This window comes from Microtus ochrogaster, chromosome 5 (assembly GCF_000317375.1).
Source record: "Microtus ochrogaster isolate Prairie Vole_2 chromosome 5, MicOch1.0, whole genome shotgun sequence".
Classification (NCBI taxonomy): Eukaryota; Metazoa; Chordata; class Mammalia; order Rodentia; family Cricetidae; genus Microtus; species Microtus ochrogaster.
Window position 1 is genome coordinate 57,834,489 of NC_022012.1, and position 27,733 is coordinate 57,862,221.

At 37.5% G+C, this 27,733-nt stretch overlaps 1 protein-coding gene across 1 annotated transcript in view; it reads right to left on the reverse strand.

Moving 5' to 3' along the window:
- The window catches only part of Mei4 (meiotic double-stranded break formation protein 4), a 161,554-nt gene extending 140,236 nt beyond the window's left edge, over positions 1-21,318 (reverse strand). Inside the window, exon 1 of the mRNA XM_013346371.2 lies at positions 21,179-21,318. The gene's annotated coding sequence lies outside the window, so the exon portion shown is untranslated. The remainder of the gene's footprint in view (positions 1-21,178) is intronic.
- Between the last annotated feature and the right edge of the window lie 6,415 nt (positions 21,319-27,733).

Genomic DNA, 27,733 nt, shown 5'->3' on the forward strand with positions numbered 1-27,733 from the left:
ATATATATATATATATATATATATATATATATATATATATATACACACACACACACACACACACACACACACACACACAAATATATTAATGGAGATTAGGCTATAAGCATGGTTACAATTCTCATATTAGACACTACAGGCTAAGAGATAAAATGCTAAGGGACAGAAATAGTTTGCCTCTTCTGGAGTGGTTGGCCAGTGAAGTCACAAAAATGCCCAAATATACAGGATATTGTCACTGCTCTTGGCGACCCTCCAGAAATTAACAGTCAGACTCTATTGCTGATGATATCACAAACTTGAGTACAAGGAGAAATCTGCTACATGCCTGGAAGCTTCATCCTTACTGGACAGCTTTCATAGTGCTGGAAGATGATACACACACTATCAGAGGAGAAAATGAATTATCAATCTCTGTTGTGAGCTCCAGACACTACAGTACTAACTAGCCTGCAAGACATGCAATAGCAGCAATAACCTATGGTTCTGTGGGTCATAGGCCCTAGAAGAGGAGAACCTACCACTACTAGTCCGCTAAATGGGCACATTGTTAACTGACTTCTAATGACTTGACATACTGGACCTATACATTAATGCAACTCACACCCGCATCAGAGAAGTATCTGTTTGCAGTAGATGGTAATTAGCCCAGAGACCCACAACTGGTCAATGTTCAGGGGATAAGAGACTATGGGATGCTCATCCTAACCAGGACACCTGTATTGCAACCCCTCCTCCCAAGGCTCAGGGGTCAACATGGGATGGGGGACAGAAAGAGTGAGAAGTGGCAGATGGCTGTAAGGAAACAGGGTTAAACAGACCTAACTGGAGGTTTGCACATAAGAACTCACTGCAGCTGTGACAGCAGATTGTCTGTGCAAGCTCAAAATAGACAAAATTCATCATGGAGAGGAGGTGAAACAAAGACCGTACCTGAGGTTGCTTTGGAAATTGATAACTACTGAAGGAAGATTTAGTCTCCTTTAAGGGTGTGGCACCTGGTAAGCTAACCTATGCTTCAATGGGTAGTCATGTACTTCTGTGCAGCACAGATTTACTTAGTAAGTTTAAAATTTAAGAAAAAAATAAAAGAGGACACAAAGTCGGTGGATAGGGAAGGGGCCAGAAACTGGGGTATGTGAGGTGAATTTGACCAAAATATATTACATGAAATTTTCAAAGAACTAATGAAAACAATATATACTTAATTATAAAAAGCATTTTTAAAAATAAAGTGCTCATCTCACTACATACACAAACTCACCTCAAAGTGTACTCTATATTTAAATACTCAAAAGAGCTGAAAATTTAAATATACTGGAAGAAAACACATGCACAGGATGTTTCTACATCTCTGTTCAGAGTTTTCAAGTATGATAGCAGAATACAGGTACAGGCAAAAAAAAAATAAAATAAAAAGGAATTACGTAGACAAATGGGATTGTATCATGATAAAAATGTTTGATGGGAAACACAACAACCAACAGAATAAAAAGTAAAATATATATATATTGGGACAAAATAAATCTGATCATGCATTCAATGTGCCAGATATGAAACTTACTTATGTAGGACAGAAAAAAATTAAAATTGGCAGAGGCTGAATAGACATTTGTCAAAAGAAGACATACAAATACCCAATAGACAAATGGTAAAATATTCTACAATATTAGTCATCAGAGAACTGCAGGTCATATACACATCAGACGTTACTTTATGCCTAGGAAAATTAATTACTGAGAAGACAAGAGACTAAACAGGTGTAGCTCTGTACTAGAGAGCCCACCTCATCCTGAGCTGCATTCCAAGTATTGCAACAAAAGTGGGGGAGAAACAGAGAGAAACATGGAGGAGAGGAGGGATGGAGAGAGGAAGGATAGAGCATGGGAAGGGAAAGAAAAGAAAGAAAAAGAAGAAAATGGAAGAAGAGAAAAAAGAAAAAAGAAAAAAAAACCTTCAAGTCAAAAGACAGCAGGTATTTGTCAAACAAATGAGAAAGAAGTATAATGTGTATTATGGAATAATACTAAGTGTCAGAATAGAGAAAGTCCGCCATTTGAGGAAGCATGAAAGAATCTGAAAATATTGTAAATGAAAGAAACTAAGACACAGAGACAAATGCAGCATCATCTGTTTCAGGAACAAAGGAAAGGAGAGGAAGATAAAGAGAGAGATATAAAATACATCAACAGTTAAAAAAAGTCAAACATAGAGAAGCAGAGGCTGGGTAGTTATTAGATGTTAATTTAAAAAATGAAGTTTCTCACTACGCGGTGGAGGCACATGCCTTTAATCCCAGTACTCGGGATGCAGAGGCAGGAGGATCTCTGTGAGTTTGAGGCCAGCCTGGGCAACAAAAGCTAGTTCCAGGACAGGCTCCGGAGCTACAGAGAACACTTGTCTCAAAAAAAAAAAACCAATAAATAAATAAATAAAGTTTCTCTTGGAGTGAATAAATTGTGGGGACATTGGGAATATAATAGAAATTATCATTAATAACAATATAAACTTAGAAGTTGCTATGATGGATCTTAAATGCTTTTTAGTCACAAAGCTCACTTATATGAGGATATATGAGCTAGTTTGATTCACTGATTTCCCAATACATACAAATGTCAAAAACTGCAATGCATACTATGTGTGTGCTTGCTTATTAAATTAAACAATGCAATTTTCATATATGCAATATTCATTATGAGATGTAAAAAAATAGAGGTGAATTTCAGAAACAGAAAATGGAAGATGGGTTTAGAGCACCACCTGGGAGTTGAACAACCTTTTTGTAGGAGTCACCTCAGAGCATAGGAAAACACGGATATTTACATTACAATTCATAACAATAACAAAATTACAGTTATGAAATAATATTAAAATAATTTTAGGGTTGACAGTCAATACAGTGTGAGGAACTGTATTAAAAGATCAAGCCCTTGGAAGGTTGAGAGGCACTGGTTTAGAATGACGCAGCAGAGTGTATTCCAATAAAACAACTAACTATAATACATTGATAAAACATTCCTTAAGCCACTGAGATGAATGTAATCAGAAAAGTGAAAGCAGAAAAGGAAATACCTATGAACCATGACAGGGATATATGGGCTCATCAAATACCAGCATTGGGCCAGCAGAGCACTAGAAATACCAAGACAGTAAGCTATTAGGAGATTTTTTAAATAATTATTTCACTAAGGTTTGGACAATGTCTAGTGGTAATTATGTGAATTCGACCCAGCTGGCAAATTTCCTAATTATTTTTATAGTTTCAGCACACGCACACACAAACACACACACACACACACACACACACACACACACACTCACTCTCTCTCTCTCTCTCATACACACACACACACACACATACACAATTATTATGAAGTGCTCAGCAGATTAACATCATGGAAAGTTTTACATAAAAGAATCAGGAGATACTCAAAACTTCAGCTCTGTCTACTTTAATTATTAAGGCAGCTTGAAAAGCCAGCAGCGACTGGTTGAGTGGAGGCTGTTAAAGATAAAACGGCGTTGCCAAGTAATTTCCCCTTTTTTCTTTCTTTCTATTTCTGTTGTTCCGATCTCATCAAAACAAGTCAGCTCTCATTTTTTTTCTTTTTAAAAAAATGGGTAACTAATCATAGCCTGTAAGTCTATAAGCCTCCTGCTACTGTTTCACTGGGATTGTTTCTCATACCCCCCCACCCTTTCTTTCCCATCCCTTCTTTGCCATAGAATGCATTTTCTTTGAACTCTTGCAGAAACATATGGAGACAATGATCACAGACACTTTATAAATTACCAAAAAGTGCACGGGCTTGCACACCCGATCAAATTCTATTTCACCATCAGCTTCTACTTCATAAATCCACAAAAGGAAATGGGTTCAGAGGGTCCCTACTTTCACATCTTGTCAGTGCCTCTCAGTTACACTGCTGTTTAATAAAATGAAATGGGAATCCTCCTATTATGTACCTAAAAGGTACAGAATACATGTAACATTTTAAGAAAAAACTAAAATGAGAAAAAAAAAACAGTGCTTTCTCAGAAAACTGGGAATTGATCTACCTCCAGACCAGCTATAACACTCTTAGGCACATACCCAACGGATGCTTCATCCTACCACAAGGAAACTTGTTACACTATTGTTATCGCAGCATTATTCATAAGAGCCAGAACCTGGAAACAACCTAGATGCCCCTCGGCCAAAGAATGGATAAAGAAAAGGTGGTACATTTACACAATGGAGTATTACTCAGCTATTAAAAAACAATGATATCATGAACTTTTCAGGCCAATTGATAAAACAAGAAAAAAAATCATTCTGAGTGAGCTAACCCAGATCCAGAAAGACAAATATGTTATGTACTCACTTATAAGTGGAAATTAGCTTTCAAGTAAAGGATAATCATGCTATAATCCACAGTCCCAGATAGGGAAAGTAACAAGGAGGGCTCAAGTGGGGAAGCTTGGATCTCCCTGGGAAGCAGAAATAGAATAAATTTTATAACTGAACTGGGGCAGGTGGGCATGGACACAGAAGGGATGGAGTGAAGAATACTAGAAGAGACAACGGGAAAACAGAGCATCTCAGGGTGTGGTAGGAATAGTATAAGGAAAACTCCCAGGAAACTATAAAGGTGATCCTAGCTAAGACTCCTAGCAATAGGGGATAAGTAGACTGAACTGGCCATATAATGTCACCAGGTAAGACATTCATTAGAGAGACTGGGATACCAACCCATCCACATAACCTTCAACCTATAGTCTGTGATATGCTGCGGTAAATGTGGCACAGAAATTATGGGAATAGCCAACCGATGACTTGTCCAACATCAAACTCATGCCATGAGAGGAGGCCCATACCTCACACTGCCTGGAGCACCAGGGCTGAGAGACTGAATACTCCAGAGATCTGGGATAGAACCAAACACAACAAACAAGCAAGCAAACAAACAAACAAATAAAATGTCAATGTAATGATGCCTAATGATATTCTGCTATACACATAGATTAGTGCCTAGCCCAACTATCATCAGAGAGATTTTATCCAGGGACTTACAGATATAGAAGAAAAGACTTGCAACCAAACATTACTCAGAATCCAGGTAATGCTGCAGAGGAGAGGGAGGAAGGATTGTAGGAGCCAGAGGGGTCAAGGACACCACAAGAAAACACACAGAGTCAACTAACCTGGGCTCACAGGGGTTTACCCTACAACCAGGGAGCCTGTATTGCACTGACCTAGGCTCTTTTCATATATCCTACAGTTGTTAGTTTGGTCTTCTCTTAAAAGTGGAAACAGAGGCTGTTTCTGAATCACTTTTGGTATCCTATTCCTCATCCTGGGTTGCCTTGTCTGGCCTTAATATGAGGGAAGGTACTTGGTCTTATTGCAACTTGATACACCATATTTAATTTATAGCATGCCTGACTTTTTCTGAATAGAAACAGAAGAAAAGAGGATAGGAGAGGAGCATAAGAGAGTTGGGAGGAAGAGCTAGGAGGAGAGGAGGGAGAGGAAACTGAGGTAGACATGTAAAAAGTAATAATAATATTAACAACAAAATCATATAAAACAGCCTTATATAAAAACAGTCTAACATAAATCATGTCCTGAGATATAAAATTCCTTTACAAAATATTAGAAAAATTAAATCTATCACCACAAAAGCTTCTTTATGAGTGCAAGATTAGCTTAAAACTCGAAGATCAGTACTTTGGGTCAACATATTAGCAAAATAATTTGAAAAGCAAAATACAATCTTAATACCTTCAAAATATTTTGATAAATCTGACATTCATGCATCAAAATACCATCATTCAATCATTTAGAAGAAAAGGGAAGTGGCTATAAAACTACAAGACCAGAAACAATAATGAAACTAGGAACAGTAGTATACTTTTTGTATTTCTGCTGGTAATAACATAATATAAAGAGATAAAGACATATAAATTAGAGAGAAATAAAATTATCTTTAAAATTATCCTCATCAATATTGATATGATTGTCTTTGGAGAAGTTAATGAATCTTAAGGCTTCCAAACCTTTTGAGAGAATATATTAAGGCTACAAGATGAATAAGAAAGAAAATCAACTCCATTATCTATGCAAATTTTAATTAAAAAGCAGAACTTGGAATGAATTTAACAATAGAAATGACAGATCAAGTTCTAAATAAACTGAGAGGTATTTTGGTCATGGATTAGAAAACATATCAATACGATATTAAATTCATCCCTAAAACCAATGTATTTACACAAACCTGATGAAAATGCCAATCAACATCACTGTAGAATTCAATAAATATATTCTAAACTTAAATCAAGGGTAGACATCACAGTATATGCTTATACTCCAATCACTTGAACGTTAGAGGCAGGACAGCCAGAAAAGATCCAGGACAGTCCATAGCAAAACTCTCTCTCAAAAACAATTAATAAACTATATATGCATGGTGGTGAGCACCTTTAATCCCAGCACTTGGGAGGCAAAGGCAGGCAGATCTCTGTGACTTAGAGGCCAGACTCTTCAACACAGTAAGTTGTAGACAGCTAGGGGTACAGAGCAAGATTCTGTCACAAAAAAAAAAAAATTAATTAAGTAAATTGAAACAAATTTGAATTCAAAACAAAAACTACAATAGTCAAATGAATATGAAAAGATAAAAATTGGGAAGCAAATTACTTGAAGAGAAACTTCAAGATATAAATATATTGTAATTTATGCACTACTGACTAAATACTAGAATAAGGACAGAGTAAGGAGACCAGTGGGACAAAGTACTGATTTCAGAAACAAGTTTATTATATGGAAATATGGATACAGAAATGAACACATTTTAACACTAATAAATCCACTAATAATCAGAATTTTGTAAATGTTTCAGCAACAGATCCCTTACTCTAAAGTCTTAACTATGCCGGGCGGTGGTGGCGCACGCCTTTAATCCCAGCACTCGGGAGACAGAGGCAGGCGGATCTCTGTGAGTTTGAGACCAGCCTGGTCTACAAGAGCTAGTACCAGGACAGGCTCCAAAACCACAGAGAAACCCTGTCTCGAAAAACAAAAAAAAAGTCTTAACTACATAAAATATCTAATTTGAATAGTAAATTTATATATATATATATAATACTGAGGGTGCCGTATTGAACTTTGTCTTGCACTAACTAAACTGGTAATGCTAAACAACATTCTAATTGGGTATTATATACCAATTTTTGACTCTTCAATATTTCAATGATAATCATTAATATTTTCATCTTTAGCATTTAAAATGTTTTGTAGAATAAATTTAACTTAAGTTTTAGTACCTCATTATGTAAGTTGTTTAAAACCAAAGCAAGACACAAACTGTAGCAGAGAAAATGATAAATTTTACTGTAGTAAAATAGTAAAATATCAAACTTTTGTCCACTGAGTCACCATAGAACAGAGAAAAAGTAAGCTATGGCTTAAGTAAATGCATTCTCAATACATGTTTAAATAAGGCATTAATATTCATATCAAAAGAATACATGTAAATCAATAGGAAAGTGAAAAATATTAGAAAAAGTGGGCAAATTATCTGAAAAAGCTATTCATAAAAATGCTATGTGGGCTATCTTCCTGCAACCTCGGTGGAACTCCGAAACACAGCCTGCTCCAATACTGAGGGGACTTAAGAGTTGAGAGAACAGCCAAGAGGAAGGACACCAATCTCTCTAGGACCTCCACAGTATGACAAACCCCAAGCCCCTCCTCCAACTCCCTTGGCTTTTCTAGTCAGCCAGCAGGGAGTTTCATGTGGGTAGGCTACCCCAAAAGCCAGCACCATCCACTGGACTCTCCAAGCTACTAGCCACACCCCACCTAAGAGCAGAGAGCTTGCTATAATACTGAGGGAACCAAGAGCTTCCTACAGCACTGAGGGGATTAAGAAAGAGCACTAAGAGAGCAAACCAGGAGAGAAGACCAAGAGAACAGGCTTATAGAGACCTCAGACGCTTGACAGACATTGACATTACAGAGCAGACAAAGAAAAACTTCCAAACACTTAGATAGCCACTGCAAAGATTGGATCAAGATGCAAAGAGACTGCTGCCCTCATTTGAAGAAAGAGATGGTTAAGTACAAATGCAAGAAATCCTCCAACACAACTTAAAAAGCAACATGGTAACACAAGAACCCAGTGATCACACAACAAAAAGACTTGATCATCCTAACCCAGAAGAAGTAGAAGAAAATGGTTTTAAACTTAGCTTTATGAAAATGCTGGAGACATTTAGAGAAAATGAAAAACTCCCTTTAAGAAACAGAGGAAAAGACCAACAAAAAAATTGGAACAAAGAAACCCAAGGAAAACAAGAAAAAACAATTAAACAGGTGAAGACTGACAGAGAGGTAATAAAGAAAACACAAACTGAGGGAATTCTGGATATGGAAAATCTGGTTATATGAACAGGAACTACAGAGACAAGTACAACCAAAAAAATACAAGAGATAGAAGAAAAATATCTCAGGTGCTGAAGATTCTATAGAGGAAATAGACTCCATGGTCAAAAAGACATTAAATCCAACAAATTCTTAACACAAAACATTCAGGAAATCTGGGACACCCAAACCTAAGAATGATAGGGTTAGAAGGAGAAGAACTCCAACTCAAAGGCACAGAAAATATATTCAACAAAATCATAGAAGATTTTCCCACCCTAAAAAAAGGATATCCCTATGAAGGTAGAAGAAGCTTACAGAACACCAAAAATAAATGAAGTAGACATGCCTTAACCTCCACAATAGGCAGACTTTACTGCATAGTGAGGAGGAGGGAATTTACCAGTGGGGTGAAAATGTCTCCTGTCCTTGTTTGTAGTGAGTTTTAAAGCAGGGGCATGGTCACACTGATTTGTGATTGTGATATCTTTTTTGCCTTCCTGTATAACTGAATCCTACTTCTGTCAGAGATACACCACAACACTGCTTTTGATCTGGGAAAGAGAAATGACTCTCAGAAGTTTCTTGACTATAATTCCTGGCTTTTGCTCTTTTTTCTTTATCCATTTAGCCACTACAGTAACAAGTTTTCCCTACTTCCTTAACAGTAATCACTGAACCCAATATAAATTCCAGCTCTTTGTGTAACATGAAAAGCAATTATTCACATCTGTGCCTTACACTTCACTTCCAAGCGATGGTATCTGTTAGCTTAACAAAAGCCTCAATGTGATTGAGGTTACTAAGGCTTATACTGATATTATATCCCTGGTGAAATCATTTTAATTCTAATACACTTCACAAAAGCCTTAAGATATTTCCATACACCCATGACAAATACATAATATCCTAAAATATATATCCCTCCCCTTCACACAAAAAGGGTATGTAAAGATACAGTGCACTCATTAGTTACTATTGTCCTTGTCAGACATATCTGCAAAGCTTTCGTGTGTAGTGATGATACATTCACTTCATACTGTCCAAAGGTCCCTTGTTATTAAGAACATTCCCAAATACATTAAAAATGATTTTAACTAAGCAGCCATGAGAGTTTTCCTGCACCGTGCCCAATGAGGATTCTGCAGATTTGAATTCAGAACAGTCTGACACAGCACTAATGACTGACAGCATCCTTTGATCTGGGTAGATGTGCAAACACTTAAACAGCAACGGTACGTGTTAATAATTCATAGGTCTAGAGTCAACTCTCTGGACATGGAAAGCATGTCTGCCATTTCCCTCTGCATCCCAACATACCTCTTGACTGTGACGAACTTCTTCCCCGTTCACTTGGCCAAGAGACAAATCACCTGTTTCAATGACACCTTCTGCTAATTTCAGCTGTGTTCTTCCACTAAAGCCAGGCAGCTGGCTCTCTGTTGCACACCGCTCTAATGACAAACAGAAATCTGTTGGGAAGCTGTTCCGGTCCAGTGACCGTACCCTACTAATATCTTATGGAAATAAACAATGTTTTCTCAGGACTCAGGGATAGTTTCCTAAACCCTGCCAACTAGGGAATGAACAGATAGTCTAGTGTTCCTAGATAGGCAGTTCTCAACCTATGGGTTGTGACCCTTTTGGGGGCTGAACTATATTCTCACAGGGATCGATCACACAAGACCATCAGAAAACAAAGATATTTACTTTATGAAGATATTCACAACAGTAGAAAAATTACAGTTATGAAGTAGCAACAAAAATAATTTTATGGCTGGGGGTCACTACAACATGAAGAACTATTTTAAATTGTAAGAGCATGAGGAAGGTTGAGAACTTTTGTAGACTGCACATCAGACCATCTGCCTCTCCTCTCCTGTTTCTTTGTCTTCAATTACCAGGTCCAAAAAACATATTAATGTGGAACTATTCACCTATCTAAGGCTGTGGTCACTTTCAGGAACAACAACAGCAACAACAAAAAGATTTGTAAGATACACTGTCAACCAAAAAATCAAGATGAAGAGCTACAAAGAGACCACTAAAGCAATTAATAATTTGTTGATACTATAAAAGTAAGCATACATTTATCCACTAAACTATGACTTTAGGTCTTTAAAAGATAAAATCAATGACAAAGTTTATTTTTTATCACAACTAGTATTGTAGAATTTTAGTATTATAATATTCATATTCAACAGCAGGAATATGATACAGGCAACTATTTTGTCAGGCAACATTCCTGAGTAAACAAAGAAATTAACTGACCATAAGTGTGTGAAAATGAAAGATCAAAAAAAATTATACAATTTCTAATGATATGTTTTCTTCCACAAAGAAAGTAAGCAAGCCTGGTAAGATGGCTTAGAGAGGGAGAGGAACTTGTCACACAAGTCTACCAACCTGAGCTCAATCCCTGAAAATATGGAAATGTGATTGGAAAGAAGTGTGATTTTGACAGTGATGGAAACAGGTACATCACTTAATTTTTTAACTCAAATAGGAGGAATCACTAAGAAAATAAGCAAAATGTACATATTTCAGATTGCTATAACCAGCTACAAACAATGTAGATGAAAATGAATAGAGAGATAAAAATTGTCCAAATTTTAAAGAATAACCCAAAATGACCCCATTTAGCAGGTGACTTCCTAGTAGAGATGCACAGAGAAGATCCATGTTTGAAAGAACATGGAAATGCAAGCCTAGGAGAGAGGAGATGGAGATGAAAGGCAGTGGCTGAGACCCACAGTATTTTCTCAAAAACACTTTTTATTTTGGCCCCCTATGAACACTACACCCAGATGGAGCTCAGATGGAGTGTAGTTTCCAAGGTTCAGCACAGCCTTGGAAAGCCACTAGGAGAAAATGAAGAGACATACATTCAGGGTTTTTTAGAAGCAGAACTAGAGCCAACACGTGGAAATTACAGGGAGACAAATTTCTAATAAACAGACAAATAAGATATCTGCTGATAAGAGTTGTCCAATAATAGAAAGTGCTGTCTCGTAAGTCCAATTACAGGAGTTACTCAAGCAGAAGCTGAGCCATGAGCCTGCAATGATGAGGGACAGATTCCGGCACTGATATGAAAGCCACAGTTTGACCACGGTGTTTTGCAGTTCTGAATCTGTAATCACTCAAGTCCCAGAAAACTGCTGTGTGGCAGTGAAGAGTTCCAGCTGCCAAGGCCAAAAGTCTGGTGAAAGTTCAGGCTCCAGCCTTCGAACATTTTGCTTGCTTAGTCTCCACAAACCTGCTTGATTATCTGAAAAATAACACCAATGGTACAAGCTACCTCATACAGTCACGCTGAAAATTAAATGAGATCATCATACAGAAGATATTTAATAAAGTACCTGGCATGGGGTTCAATTATGGATATGCATATCTAAGAGTATCATATAAAATATATACATAATGGGCATAAATCCATTTCTCTCTGATTTCAGTTCTTTTGCTCAGCACCAGAAAGAGTACAATGCCTAAGGTAGAACTCTTACAGTATGGTTATAACATAATGATACAAAATATAGCAGAAATAATAAACACCTATAGAGAATTTTCTTCAAATTTTGTCATCATTTTTCATTTCCCTTCAACATAAATTTTTACACCCTATTTTAAAAGTTTGACCTATCAATTTCAAACTTATTAAAAATGGTATTTTTAAATCTTGTTGAAAACTCAGTTATTATTATATGTCTTTGTTTGATGTGTGTGTGTGTGTGTGTGTGTGTGTGTGTGTGTGTGTCCAGGCACCCACATGCCATGGCACACTTGTGGAGGACACAGGACACCGTGGAATCAGTTTCTTCCTTCTCTCTTTGATGGGTTCTAGGAAATGAACTAAGGACATCAGAGTCATGCAACACCCAGCTGAACCATCCTACAGGATAAAGATTTTTCTTATTGTAAGCATTGTTAAAATATAAGAAACTGATGCATGTTTATATTACTAGGAAGTAGAGGTAGGAGGATCTCTGGAGCTTGCTGGCCAGACAGTCTAGCCAAACTGGCAATCTCAAATTTCACTAAGAGGTCCTCTTAAAAACCAGTCTGGAAAGCTATTGGAGATCTCTGACCTCCACATACATTTGCACCCATGCACATCTGCACTTACACATAAATACAATACCTAATTATTATCAATTTTTCTTTTGAAACTTAGCAGTATTTTTAAGCAAGAAATGGGTTAATAAACTATGATTTCTTTGGGGGGTTCATCTTTACAAATTTATCAGCAAACTCATTAAAATTAATCTTATTACATAGTTTTGTAGTATTCAGATAGCATTTAAAGTATCCTATTTGTTTTAAAAAACTGTTTTTATGAAGAATTTATCAGAAACATATGATATATGTATATATATAAAACATATAATATATATTTATACATAGATTTATTATCTATTTCTTACAAGGTTGCAATAGTTATGATTAATCAGCAGATTAATGGATGAAAACTGAATGTTTTAAAAGACAAAGCTTACATAATAATGTATTATTTAGGCTGTAGCTATCAGGCAAATACAGTTTTAGGAAGCTGTGATCTTTTGAGAACTATATTAAACGTCTGTTTGATGCTATAGAAAGGCAGAATATTAAATTATTACACTGTCAGTGAGCATTAAGAAGCAATGATTGGTTGTACCAGACACTGCAAACTCGGAAGTCCCTCCCCTCTGGGCTTTTAATCTGAGGGAAAGACTACAGAAGCAGAAGAATAAGACAATGAGCAAATTACAGGAAAACCACATGAATAAGCTTCTGGCCAGGTATGCATGCAGCCACTGAAGAAGGAAATGTAAGCTTACCCTTCTATGTTTCTGAGGAGGTATAAACAATCAGCACTGGGAAATGTGAAACAATAAGGTTTTGTTTGGGTTTTCAACTTGCCATGACAAGGATTCATGTAAATAAAAGGACAATATCGGAATAGAAGCAGCCTTTGAAATACATTTTCTAACATACTAAAGATTAGGAATGTCAGAACTCTCTCATCAACTATCAAAACTAGTTTCTAATAGGATGTTTTTATTATTCTATGTATTTCAACTAATCAAAAGCATGTGTTAAATACAAGAGGGTTTATTTTCTAGAGTTCTGCCATAGTGAATGCAATCTAATCAAAAATTAAATAAGGAATTAATTCACTAAATGAATCAGAAAAAAGAATTATAGAAGCTGACAATTACCTGAGAGGCCTACTAAAAATATAAATTGAATTTTCAGTATTAAAACCAGATAAATTTAATAATTCACTTAAGAATTCACTTCTAAACATTTCCTGAATCTCAGTTTGCTATTCAACCAAAAAGGTGACACATTTCTATGTATTTTGTTAAATCCACAATATATAAGGGATATAATTATGAAATCAGTAGAGAATTAAGGTTTAGAAAAAATTCAGTGTCAAAAAAGAATAAACAGAACAAGATACTAAAATACAGACATATGGTGATGTTTACTATATAGATTTGAAATATATAAAAAAAGTTTGTATTGACTGAAAGCTTTTAATTATAGCTAAATCTATGTTAGAAGAGAAAACCTTAAGGAATCATCAGAGACAACTGTTCTCAATTTATGTGGTGCTTGCATAAGGGTAGGCCCACAGTTTACTGCATCTATGGACACAGGGAGAAGATGTCGCTCCTTTACCTCTCCATATTCCAGGTGAAGTTATCCTGCCTCGCAAGGCTCAATCCATCATGATCAGACAGCACATTGAATAGAGATTCAGTCTAGAAAACCGAGTTTCAGACAAAGGAGGCAAAGAAACCTGAGAGCCTACTGTCAAAAACAGAAGGAGGTATAAGCAATACTTGTTCCATGAAGCTCCAATGAAGACGACTATACAAAAGGAGTGTACATGTATTCCGTCAGTCAGGTATATCTAAACATGTGCGAGAATGTAAAGACCGGTGAGTTCCTTACTGAATAAGTGTTCAAGTACAGCAAGGTATGACAGAATTGTGGTAGGCAAACTCAACCTCTGACCACAGGGTTAAGTGGTCATGACCATTTTGACCCTGGAAGAGATGGAAGCAGATGACTTGCTAGATTGGTAGCGATCAGGGCACTTGCCACCCGCTGACCTCAGCTCGATCCCCAGAAAACACATGGTACAAGGTGAGAACTGACTCCTAGACATGCACCATGCCTCTTGTGCACACATACACAGAAACATAATACACAAATTAATAAATAAAAAAACAGAGTCACCGGCGCTGATTAAACTAAGTCATGCTTTGACATAGAATATGCATCTCTGGAAAGCCTACTATGAAAATCAAGGATCAGTAGAAAAGCTGATGATACTCCAATATGAATAATGTAGATACAGCTTTTAGAAACTGTTTCTGAAAGTGGGGACAGTTAAGACACTAACACACACAATGACCCGGGAGCTGGAAATCATAGCAGTACAACAGGCACCCTTCCACTGATCAAAGCCTAAGGCAAGAGAGCTAGCTCCTTTACAAAGGAGGAGTGCGAGAGAGGGTGGAGTACGAAGAGGACTCCTGAAGGGAGCACTGGGTTACGAGGAGGAGCAGGCATCGGAAAGACAGACAGAACAGGTACAGTATCTGGAGAGACAAGAGGAAGATATGCATCACAGATGCTAACAATGCCACACAGAGCAGAGGGTGCACTAGGAAAACCCAAGACTGTGACAGGCGCTGGAAAACATTCTCTGAGTAGACTTCCAAAGGACACAATTTTCATTTTTACTGGGAGAGATCCACACACCTACAGTTTGTTACTGTCATTTTATAGCCTCTCTCTGTTTCTTTCACTCATCTTCTCTGGATTTGCTCTTTGAACTACGTACTCAAAGGCAACAACTGTTCTACCCCAAATGGTAGTGTTTTCGAGTCCTATTGCATAACCTGTAAATCTTATGTGGAAGGTCCTAGCTTACCTAGGATACTCTTCCACCATATAAACTTGCGAGTTATTAACTAGCTAAATTAACTCTTACTTATCAGACACTGTGTTAGAAATGAAGATAAAACCCGCAATAAAATTAGTTTATCTCTGCTTTTATGTAGCATTCAGCTATCAATCATTCTGATCTGCAATACTCTGTATTCACTAGGAAATCTCTGAGGGGCTATAAATCAGAGGTTGGCAAACCATGGCCCATATGTCAGATGAGAGCAACCTGGTTTCTATAAAAATAAATGTTCACATTCATTCAATTATGTATAGCTGCTTTTGTATTAGAACTTCAGTGCTGAGTAGCTGCAATATAAATAGTGTGATCTACAAAGCCTACAAATATTGACTCTCTAACAATACATAAAATAGTTCTCAAACTTTGCTCTAAATAATATCTAGTGTGTTTAAAGTGGTATATTTATACTAAAGGACATATATTAATATATATATTAATATAATTAATAACACACATATCTAGGTGCCCTAGTTAATAGTACCAAATTATGAGGAAAGCTAGCATCCTACAAGATCATATTTCTGCTGTTGTCATTTGACTTTCATTTATACTTCCATTATTAAAACCAGTAACAGAAAAGAATCACTTAGATAATCTTATCTACTAAAGGCAAGTGATGATAACATTGTCTTATGTCTTATCGAGTCTTCATTATTCACCTCTTTCCACATCACACATCACAGAAGAGCCTCTTTTAAGAGAAGATCCTTATTAAGAAAAGATTCTGAATCACACCAAACAAAATTTGACAGAGGTGACTTTTGGCTATCTTTTAAATTGAACAATATAATTGACTGTAAAACCATTTAGCCCAACACTCAGTGCTATAATGCCAAACCATCACAGCAACAGTAACTTTGCTTCCCTACAGAGTGGACGCTTACTCCCCAATCACTTGACTCTGAAAGCATTAAAATTTAAAACAGGAAAAGGTGGGGGGAGATGATACTTTCATTAGCTGTTACCAAAAATAAGAAGTGACAGGCACTGCACTTGCTGTGGTTTCTCCATCGGATGTTAGAAGGCTTAGTCTGTGGCGGCTGTGGCTGATCATCGATTTATCATTCCCTAAACCGTGCTTTTCCCCAATGGGAATAATATACCATGAATAAAATTTAATGGCTGTTTAGTTCACATTTCATCACCATGAGGCAGCAATACCAAGCTCGAGGTGGAACCTCACAGAGTGTTGGTTCTTTAATGTCTCACAACCTACCCCACCAGCCCAATGGAAAAACATATTTCAAATGCAGACCCAGGAAGAAGTTGATGGTAACTGAAGATGTATCAGCAAAAGAGAGGTATAGCAGGCCCATAAACAAGGATCAAAGTTAACTCCATGCTTAAAGTCTCTTTCCTTGATTCACAAGACATGTTATTTCCTTCTAATGCAGATATCAGGACTACACCTAGATCATGCCCTCTAATGAGCTGTTAGATATTTATATCCCTCCACAGTTAGTAAATGCCATTGATCACAATCTACCAGACTAGAGCAGAAATCCCTATTACTAATAGTAGGTTTGTACTGAAAAACTATGAGGTGATTAATATATCAACAGGATGGACAGAAAAGTAAGCTAGATCCTTAGCCAGTCAGCTAGAATGTAAGAAAATGTCATTACTCTGTGATATGCACCTCAAAAATAACAGCCAGTATCTTTCTGATTTTATATACCATAAGCAATGTTTCAAAAATATGCTTCAGTTCCATCCCAAATCCTTGTATCTTCTCCACAAACCACGTTCCCTCTTTTTTTTTTTTTTTTTTTTTTGCTTTTTTGTTTTTCGAAACAGGGTTTCTCTGTGGTTAGTTCTTATAATCTAATCCTCTGGCTGAAGACTCCCTTAGTCCTTTAGCACCCTCCAGCTGAGGGTATAGCTCAGTGATGGGACACTTGCCTAATAAACTCAAAAAATTTGGCTCCATCCCTAACACAGAAAAAAAATAAGAATAAACTCAAAGTGATTCCATGTTATGATTTCTTTTTTTCTTTTATTTTTGAGATTAAAATATAAAAGAAAATCTCCATCTTCCCTTTCTTTCCTCTAACTGTCCCCCCATACACCTATAGTGGCATTTCATTTGTACTTTAATAAATAAAGCTTGCCTGAGGATCAGAACAGGAAAACAGTCACACTGGCCAGCCTTACATACAAGGCAGCAATATCATATACCTTTAATCCCAGTAGCCACACTAGTTTGCAACAGAAACCAGGCGAGAGTGATACATGTCCTTAAGCCCAGAACTGGAGAGGATTATAAAACAGGAGGAGACAGCTCTCATACACAGTCTCATTCTGAGATTCCTGGAGCCAAGATTGCCATTTTGGACTGAGGTAGAGCCAGTGGCTGGACTTTTTTTCATTTTCTAACCTTCAGGTTGAACCCCAATTTCTGTCTCTGAGTTTTTATTAATCGTGCTACATATATCCCTACCTTCAAATTTATGGACTCTTTTCACTAATTGTTATGGTATGCATATATGTATATACATACATATTCCTAAATATATAACTAGTTCAGTCCATATGATGGTATTTTTGCATGTTTTCAGAGCTAGCCATTTGACCCTGAACAACCAATTGGAGTGCTCTTCCCTGGGGATGGTCACCTTCCCCACTCCCAGCTTTCCTGAGATGTCTTTAGTTCTTCATTTACAGATGAGGCCTCATGACATTTTCCTCATCCATTTCGACTTCTATTTTTCAAAATAACATGATACTCAGGTTTCTCTCACCATTTAGAAAGGAAAAAAAACTATCAGACCTGAAACTCTGAAATAGTTATAGGAAAAAAAATAGGAAAAAAACTTGAAGGTAAATGCATAGGCAAAGATTTGACAGAAATCATTCACGAAATAAGGTCAATGACAAATAATTAGGACATAATGAAATTAATGTTTCAGCATAGGAGAGTAAATAGTTAATAGAGTGAAGAAAGTCTACAGAATGAGACACAATCCTTGCTAGCTATTTTTAGGATTAATATTAAGAACATATAAAAAACACTAAAAAACTAAACAAGAAATCAAACTACTCCATAACTAAATTGAATGAAGCAAATAGACAAATCTCAAAAGATGAAATGCAAATAGTCTATAAACATGCAAAAATAAAAGTTTAGCCTTATTTGCCATTCAAGAAACACAAATCAAAACATTATACTAGCTGAGCAGTTGAGTCTATATATTTACACACAGAGAGAGAGAGACAGAGACAGAGAGAGAAATATATATAACTACAATTAAAGAAAAAGAGGCCATGAACTTTGTATAAGAACAAAGTGGATGGTGTACTTGGGAGGAAATGGAGAGAGGAAATTCCAGAAATGATATAATTGCATTGTCATCTCAAACGAGTTTTAAAATATTTTTAAAAACTATAGTGAGTTTAGTCAGAATGCTAATCACTAAAAATGTGAATAACAGAAAGTGCTAGTGAAGAAGTAGACAAACGGAATGATTATATACTGTTGGTCGAATGTAAATTAGTTCAGCCACTGTGGAAGTCAGAATGGAAGTCTCTACAAAAAGTAAATATAAATCGTCTCTATGACCTAGTTATATCATTCCACACATCTTCTCAACTGATTCAAATCAAGCTGTAGCAGAAACATAAGCACACTGGTGATCCTTGAAGCCCTTCTCCCCTAAACAATCATGAGACCAATGAAGTATTCTTCACAAGAGAGGAAGGGATAAGAAAAACGTGTTACATATACACAATGAAATATCTTTCAGTTATAAAGAAGAATGAAAGTCATGTCTTTGCTGGAAAATTGATGCAATAGGAGATGATCATTTTAAGGCAGTTAGATCAGTATCTGAAAGACAAATATTTCTCTCATTCATTGTGGTTCCTAGATTTTATAGAGATACATAAAGTCATGCACATACATATGACATGAAAGCAAAATAAAACGGTCTAGGACAGGATGGAGGGGGGAGGACTTTGGGCTTTCCACAGGGCAGGGAACCCTGACTGCTTTTCAGATTCGAGAGGGAGGGGGAGAGGAGTGGGGGGAGGGGGAGAGGAGTGGGAGGCTGGGAGGAGGCGGAAATTTTTTTTCTCAATAAAAAAATAAATAAAAAAATAAAAAAAGAGTATACATTAGTCAAAAAAAATAAAAGAAAACAATCATCTAGAAAAAAAAGAAAATAAAACGGTCGAGGAGAACAAAGAGAGAGAAAGGATAACAAGTGAAAAGGGGGAGGATATGAAAAGGGAGAGAGGGAGGTATGAAGTCGAAGTGCTCTGCATAAAGTAAACATTTACAATATCTTTAAAATTATTAGTTTTTTTACAAAGTAGAGAATTTTTCAATATTCTACAGGATATAAATGTTCTGGCCAAACAAGTGACATAATTGCCAAACTCTCAAGTGCTCCTCCTCCCTGCTACAGCAGTTGACGCTCAGAGTCACGCCGCTGTTTTTGAAACACCTCTGGGTGTATGAGTGCTACCGCTCCAATCATATCTCAGCGCAAAACTTAGCCACTTTTTCTTCAACTCATTAACATATTTTACTTTTATTAACCTTCAAGGTTCTAACTCGAAACTCCTCCAAACTATTCTCCATAATACAGTCATTAAGTATGACTGTCTCACTGATACTTCAAATAATTTGAGTTAATTCAACAACCTATCAAATTGACTTTTGACTTCAAGTAACAGAAATTAACATATACATGCCGTACATATATACCATGAAAGCTAAAATATGCTAAACTTCAAATTTTGTTTGACATCTTAAACTGTGGTACATATTAATATTATACAAGTTTTAACAAAGACTTCATAATACTATTTTTAAATATCTGATTTGAAATATTGATATTCCCATTGTAACTCATAAAAAATAATTTAAAAATATGTGTGCTCCTGGTCATCCCCAAATTGTATGTCTGAATAGGTCATTTTTGTGACCTATAAGACATGAGAGCAGGTGGACAGGCGGGCCTACATAAGACCAAGTCTCAAAACCCCAAAATATGTGGGAAAATTCAGTTATCAAAGACTCCATGTCACTATATTGTTATTACAATATATGTATTTTGTGACTGTCAAAGTACCGATTTATTTTCTGTGGTTCCTGATGGAATTCAAATCCTAAATATATAACTGCGGACTATAAAGCTAGTCAAGGCTTTACCTAACTCAATTCAAATTACTTATATACAACTACTTCGTAAACTCACCAAACCCTCACTAGCTCCTTCTTTGGTAATGTAGACTCCAATCCTGACCCTATATTTCTCTATAACCTAGTTCTTCTCCCATGATGGGTCTTATCCTGTCACCTCCTTGAGACAAGAGACCCCATCTGCCCCATCTTTAATATCCTCAACTCTTTCTGCAGCTCCTCCCAGTGTGTCACTGCTCAATCAAAGACCTGGTCAACACGTAGCTAACCAGAACTAAAATCAAAGATCTGATCAACAAGTGGCTAACCAGTCCACAACATGTCCTCTTCTTCAGAAAGCCTCAGAAACAATACTAACTTTCGAGCCGGGCTTACACACACTCAGAGATGTAAAACACACCACATAAGACAGACTTTTCCTGCCAAAGTTTCTAAGGCTCCAGAAGCAGTTAAAGAAAGACCCTCCAAGCAGTGCTGGTGCTAACCTTTAATCGCAGCATTCGGGAAGCAGACTGGTGGATCTCAGTGAGTTCGAGGTCAGTTTGGTCTACAGAGCAAGTTCCAGGACAGGCTCCAAAGCTACACAGAGAAACCCTATTTCAAAGAAACCAAAAAAAAGGAAAAAGAAAAAGAAAACAGAAAGAAAAGTAAGGAGACCTACCTCCTCCAAGGGCGTGACACAGAGCCCCAAGTCTCAGCACCTGAGAGCATGCGCAGCCTGAGGGGAAGCAGCGGCCTGAGAGAACAGAGGGCAAGCTGTGGCTGCACAAACCCACGGCTCCTGAGAAGGAAGGACGCCCTCAGGCGGCAAGCGAAGCACAGGGGCTGGTGTTCCGTGCCATGAGCACGGATGCAAGCGCTGCCCGCAGGTGGGCGCCAGAGCCCAGAGCGTCACTCCGCCCTGCTCCTTTCGTCCCCTGCCAATCAAGAGACAGGCGGGCGGAGACCACAATCCCCAGAAGCCCCTGCGCTACTCGCCTCGGAGGGGCTCGGGCGGGCTCGGATGGGCTCGGCGAAGGCTCGCGACGGATTTGGCGGGAACAGGCAGGAGTCCTCTGCTTCTTAGCGACCGCTGTGAGGTTCCATAATTGTCAAGCTCCTCTGCTGCAAGAGGCAGATGCCTGGATGGTTTCTAAGGAGAGCTCCAGGGGGCTTACTAGCCAGAAAGACCTGGGCCTTGAAGAGAAGGAAAGTCACCGGGAAACTGTTGTGATGACTGTTGTTGTGCATGAGAACAGTCTGGGAAACGGTTTCTTTGCTTGTTTCCAGAAGGTGTTTGTGAAGTTTGGCTTCCTGCATTGGAATGCAATTACTCTACAGCCACGTTTCTTATTTGTCCACCTGTCACGTTGTTTTAATATAAATTTTTAGTTGACTTTGGCCTCACATATTGAATTTCCTCATATAGAATTATAAATTCTATTAGAATGCAAAATAGATTCAGAGCATTCTGAAGGCATTTCTTTGTCTTTAATAGAAAAGCACTTAGTTACTAACAGGTAGAAGTTTCAACTATTGTGTAGTTTAAATTAAGGGTCTGCTCAGCTCATTGTCCTACATACATGAACCTTTATTAAGACATAAATTTGCATCCAGTCAGTTGTATCTGTCCTGGAAATGTTAAGCTTCGTTGTTCTATCTATGTGCTTTTTAAGAAAGTCAATAATTTTACATATAATATAATTGTGTTTAATATAGCTTTTTAATTAATAAACGGTGCTTTTCATGTAAACTAAAATTGAATGATCTTAAGCTTCAGTTAACGAACAGTAAATTAATGTCTTACTGTATTTGCTGCTCTTCTTTGAGATATGTAAAACCAAATCATCAAAGTTCATTTTAGAGATAATCAATAGTCAAGTAGGTACAATGTAGAAAGATTCCCTTGTGTCGCTGAATATATTATTCTTTTTCAATTCTACTCATACATTTTTTGAGCAAATTGAACTATTTTGTGCCAGACACTGGGTGAAGCTTGATTACAGCCCTATACAAGACACAACACTCAGTCTCATAATTAAAACAAATGGATAACAATTACCAGAAAGAGCACAGCCACTGTAATCCTGTAGAAAAGCTCAAACTCAATTTTAATGGAATTGTACTCTTCATCATCTAAATTTGGAGACTCACTAACTTCAACAACCTCAACAGTTTTCTTAGACCATCTTCAGATGAAATTTTTAGAGATAACTTTAGAACTTCGTAGCAGAAAAACAATTCAAGAAAATTATGCAAGTTTTTTTGACTCACTTAAAACTAGTGAAACACAAAATGATCAATCAATGAATGCTTATTGAATAAAGTAATTGGCTCTCTAGTCATGTCTGACCATTTAATTCTAAGAAATTTTAGAGACTTTTTAAAAAAATGTCACAGTCTGATGATGGGACTGTGTCTAAACCACTTTTCTAAAGAATGAGAGACAGATGATAGATATATGGATGGATGGATGGATGGATGGATGGATGGATGGATGGATGGATGGATAGACGAACAGACAGATAGAAAACTAAAATGACAAACTTTATTAAAAGTGAAGAGGCGCACAGGCATACATACAGAAAAAGCAAACATTACACAGAGAAAGACACCCCATAAAGTGGGAAGAAGATTTAGAAACCAGAATCGTATTTTCCCACATAGAACTGGGGCTTTGGTGGCCTGAGAAGTTCCCTCCTCCTCTCATTTCCTATTGGTTATCTTTAAAAAAAAAGAAAAGGGGAAATCATAGGATCAGGTAACCATGCTCAGGGGGCAGCCTTAAATGTGTATGACCACACTGGACAGGTCAACTGGAATGGTGAGAGTATTGCTGGCAAGAGAAAACGCCTGCCAGGTCTTGGTCAAGGGTGTTATGAAGAAACTGGAAGGTTGCTGTCTTATTAGTGACCAGTGGTCCCATTTCTTATCAATATGCTTCCAAGAACATCCATTTTATTTCTATGAATCTTTGTGTAAATTTCTAGTATCCAAATAAAAGTAAATGAAAATAGTTTCACTAAACATATAATCTTAAATGATGAGACTACTACCATATTAGTTAATTTAAACAGAATATAAGTATATGAGTAAACTGAGTACAAAAATACAATCAGGGGGCTGATGTGATCACTCAGCAGACAAAGTTCATTCCCCTATGAACCTGACAACTTAAGTTCCATCTTCAGAATCCACAAGACAGAAGGGGAGGATTGATTCATAGAAATTGTAATCTGACCTCCATACATGTGATGTGTGATGTGTGATTTCCCTCTGTATACTGTGAATATTATTGGTTAATAAAGGAACTGTTTTTGGCCTATAGCAGAGCTGTAAAGAAAGAGAGCTAGGCAGGGAAAACTAAACAGAATGCTGGGAGAAAGAAGGGCAGAGTCAGAGAGAGAAGCCATGGAGCCATCTAGAGATAGATGTGCTGAAACTTTGCTGGTAGGCCACGACCTCATGGTGATACACAGATTTCTAGAAATGGGTTAAATTAAGATGTAAGAGTTAGCCAATAAGAAGCTAGAGCTAATGGGCCAAGTGGTGATTTAAATAATAAATTCTGTGTGATTATTTCAGGGCTGAGCAGCTGGGAATCAACAAGCAGGCCTCCCAACAACAGATGTGCCACAAGTGTGAACATATACATATACAAATAACTAAAAATTATGTAATGAAGGAACAAAACTAGCGGTAAAATAGCCGGTTTAACCACAAACAGCACAATAGTTGATCAAAGGAAATGTGGATTGTTTTTTAAGGATGTTGTAAAGTGCTATAGTTTAAAAAAGGAAAAAAAAATGTAAGTTCCGCATTCATTCAGTGAATTTATTATAGAGCAGAGTGCAGTTTTCCATTATGTTTGAGATCAGGGGCTCAATCAAGGCACTGGAAGAATAGAAAGCAAATAAGAATCAAACTTTCTGTAATGTCTTATAATGTGCAATTTTTTTGATTTCTTTTTTTTCTTTTTTTTTTATTGAGAAAAGGAAAAAAAAAAACAAGTTTCCGCCTCCTCCCAGCCTCCCACCTCCCTCCGCCTCCTCCCACCCTTTTCCCCCTCCTCCCACCCTTCTCCCCCTCCCTCTCCAGTCCAAAAAACACTCAGGGTGCCCTGCCCTGTGGTAAGTCTTAGGTCCTCCCCCCTCCGTCCATATCTTGGAAGGTGAACATCCAAACTGGCTAGGCGCCCACAAAGCCAGAAAATTAAGTAGGATCAAAACCCCTTGCCATTGTCCTTGGCTTCTCATCAGCCCTCATTGTTCGCCATGTTCAATTATTAAAATAATGTTAAAGCTTATCATTTACAAAACAGAGGCTAACAAAGAAGTTGGTGGCTCTGTGTTTAAATCAACAGTTCAAGAAACAGTTATATGAGTACTAATTATAAGAAAAACATTGTTCTCAATTATTTTGGAGTCTGATGATAGTCAGCATCATCAACAACGTCTTAGGGTTTCTATTGCTGTGATGAAACACCATGACTGAAAGAAACTTCAAGAGGAAAGTATTTATTTTGCTTATACTATTGTATCACAATTCATCAATAGAAATCAGGACAGGAACTCAAATGTGGCAGGAAACTGGAGATAGAAGCTGAAACAGAGGGCATAGAAGAATACTGCTTATTGATTTACTCTTATGGGCATTATAGAACCCAGAACCACCAGCCCAAGGATGGCACCACCCACATCATCAATCACTATTAAGAAAATGCTATACAGGCTTCCCTACTGCACAGTCTCATGGAGACCTTTTCACAAATGTGGTTCCCTCTTTTCAAGTGACTCTGGCTTTTGTCAAGTTGACATAAAACTAGCCAGTAAAAGTTTTAAGTAGCAAATACTAAACACACTTTCTGTGTGCTGCAAGCATGGACTGGTGGATGCAGTGATTCCTCATAAAATTTTATGAGACACTTGTTTCTCAGCTGCCCGGTAGCTTAGACCCGAAAACAATCACACAGAAACCATATTATTTTAATCACTGCGTGGCCAATTACTTAAACATATTGCTAGCTAGATTTTACATCTATAATTAACCTATCTCCACTATTTTATATTTTACCATGAGGCTCGTGGCCTACCAGCAAGTTTTCAGTGTTTATGTTTCTGGCTGTGGCTCCATGGCTTCTCTCTGACTCTGTCGCCTTTCTCCCAGCATTCAGTTCAGTTTTCTCTGCCTATCTCTGGTCCCCTATAGCTCTGCTATAGGCCCAAAACAATTTCTTTATTAACCAATGGTATTCACAGCATACAGAGGGCAATCCCATATCAGACAAGTATTGCCTTTAACCTTAATTTTGTAATGAGTAAACTGACTTGAAGGCAATCATCCAAGGACATTCAGCGTGCTGATAGTGAGATTATTATTTCATCTTGCTCTCTTTCCTCAGAGGTCATATACTAGACACATCCAGGAATGTGGCTAAGCATTTTCTAGTGACTGGCCATTAATACAGCCTTCCAAGCTTCCTATTCAGGGTTCTATTACCTTAGAATTGTCTAAATGATGATGCTTAGGGCAGATAACTCCACAATCCTTTATTTCTATTTACCAGTCTCTTGGCTAGATTTCCATTTGGTAACTTTTATGCATGCTTCATCCTTTTGTTTCACATCCATGAACTTGCCAGTTGCTATTGTATTGTCTATGTTTTTTTAACAAATGTCTACTAATCTAATAAAATTTGTAAAAGATCATAAGTTCAAAGTTTGTAGAATTCATGTGGCCAAAAGGATCCTGCATATGAGTTTCAGTAATTATTGTTTATGTAGAATTAATGATTCATGTTGCCATTTGTAAAATTGTTAGTATACTCAATGCCATCTTAAAAGTCTTTCTCAACTTTATCAATCTTTCTGATATTGAAAAAAAATGGGTGAGTGGAGATCATATTCTATATCTAACCAGGATGTTGTCTAAACCCCTTCCAAGAATTGAGTGGGGAAAACAGCAAAGGAAAACCAAAACTAACTCTATATGCCACACAAGAATAAATAATTTGGAGACTCTTGATGGCAAGAGAATGCCAACTGGGAGATGTTTCATCTAAGTCCTCAAGAGGATTTGGGGTGTCAGGCAGGAATGTTGTAGGTGTCAAAACTGTGCAGTCTCCAAGGCCTTGGGATGCCGACCAAAAGATTAACTACAGCTCAAAAGTTCAGAGAGTGTTAGGGAACAATTAATAACTGTACTGTGCAGGACTCATATGTAAGTCACCACAAAAGTAATGGGAAGAGGTCTGCTGTCTCTGCAACGTCCTGGAGGCTGGAGTCTCAGTTCTTTAGTGACTGGGGATGAAATCCTTCTTCCTGCATCTGCTGATTGAATCCAGGAGACAAGCTTGAGTGAACTCAGTACTTAAACATATGCCTCAGGCAAGGCAGAGTCTTCTCCACCTCTAGTGAACCGAAGGAAGGAAAGGAGCAGACTTTCTAACTTTCTTCTCAGAGAGAGCAGGTGTGGGAGCCTCAGACTCTACCAGCTCAGACATGAAAACAAGATGAGGGCTTTTCTGACTGTTTCCCAGGGTCATGGTCATCCTGGAACTTCTTCCTGATTTTTCCAACTTGTTCAGAATGGAGTCTGGACTTTCACAAGCCAGAGCTTTCTTTTAAAACAATAACTGTTGCCTTGAAATCTGTCAGCAGTATGTACCTTTGTCTCAGTCCTTGAGTCTCCCATCCATCAGAGTACTGGCAGAAAAGCAGAAATACTGGCTGATGAAACAAAGTTGAGGACCTAGACTTAAGCTCTTACAGTCACCTAAATTTGCTTTTTGTTTTTTAAAATACTGATTGCACTAGGAAGAGAGCTCTGTGGAGCTTCTAGTCCACTGCTGGGCTTGTGATAGGGAGGTTCCAGAGATTATCCTGTCACCCATATCAAAATTCAACTTGGTGGAGCCGATAAGTTTCATTGGAGTTACTTACCAGAACAGAAAAGATTCAAAGACAGCTGAATCACCAAAATCTACCACAGCATAAATGCCAAATCATGAAGGCTGTAAAGTTGTACACTGAACAACTACGAAAAACTCAACAGGTTGAAGGGTGTCCTTTCCTGGTGGCTCTCCTGGTCTGATCCTCACTTAGGCAGCTTGGTTAATTCTGTTTCCCTTAGTCAATTCAGCAGCTCTCTGAGGCATGCATACACAGCTGGTTTCTGTTTTTAGTAAGCTGATCACCTAGTCTCTGCTTCTTCCAGGTGCTGTGGCTCATCTGATCTT